Here is an 802-nt window from a genome sequence, read left to right as displayed (position 1 = left end):
CAAGTGTACAGCATTAAAATCATGTATCCCAACATAATACTTGAACGCACTAATGTCGCCAAGAAGCAAGCAATTGATAGAAGTTATTACTGTGTAAATGGTGTAAAGGACAGTAGAATCAAAGGTATTATAGGGATTAGGAATTCGCATTATTGAAAAGGACAGCCTTAAACCCTTTTCAAAGGCTGCACTCAAATCTTTCTTGAGGAACGTAAACCTTTGTTTTCAATTATTTGGAGAACTCTATGCTTTAATGACTCAAATTTCAACTAGAATATAACTCAATGGCCAATTACGGCATCAGACGGAATTCATACAGCCACTTTCTAAGCTCCCATGAACATACCAGCCGAATTTGAAACCAATCCGTTCAGTTTTACTTTTAGTTTTACTTTTAAGTTTTCAGCTCGCGCTTTCAAAGGCTATGTTGCGCATAGACAAATCTAGATCGATTATTGCCGCATCATATGAAATTGCATTTTCCTTTCTAGACCGAGAAGGAAATAATATTTTGGGATGAAATCGGTAGCCAACTGGTTTATTGAAAACATGCTATCACTTCATCCTGACAAAACTAAATCCATGGTTTTTGGAACACCTCAGAAACTGCGGCATGCAGGAAAGAACATCACTGTAACTGATGGGTCTAACTCGTTCGAACAGGTTAACCTTTTTACATATTTAGGTGTCACTATGGATTCCTCCCTAACCTGGTCAGGACACGCCGAGAGAGTTGTAAAGAAGCTCCTTGCTGGCCTTAGTGCCTTAAGCCGGGCTAAACCCTTTGTTACTAAGGAGATTC

Source organism: Branchiostoma belcheri, unplaced genomic scaffold (assembly GCF_001625305.1).
Source record: "Branchiostoma belcheri isolate BF01 breed outbred unplaced genomic scaffold, Haploidv18h27 scaffold47, whole genome shotgun sequence".
Lineage (NCBI taxonomy): Eukaryota > Metazoa > Chordata > Leptocardii > Amphioxiformes > Branchiostomatidae > Branchiostoma > Branchiostoma belcheri.
Note: the sequence above shows the minus strand (reverse complement) of the source record.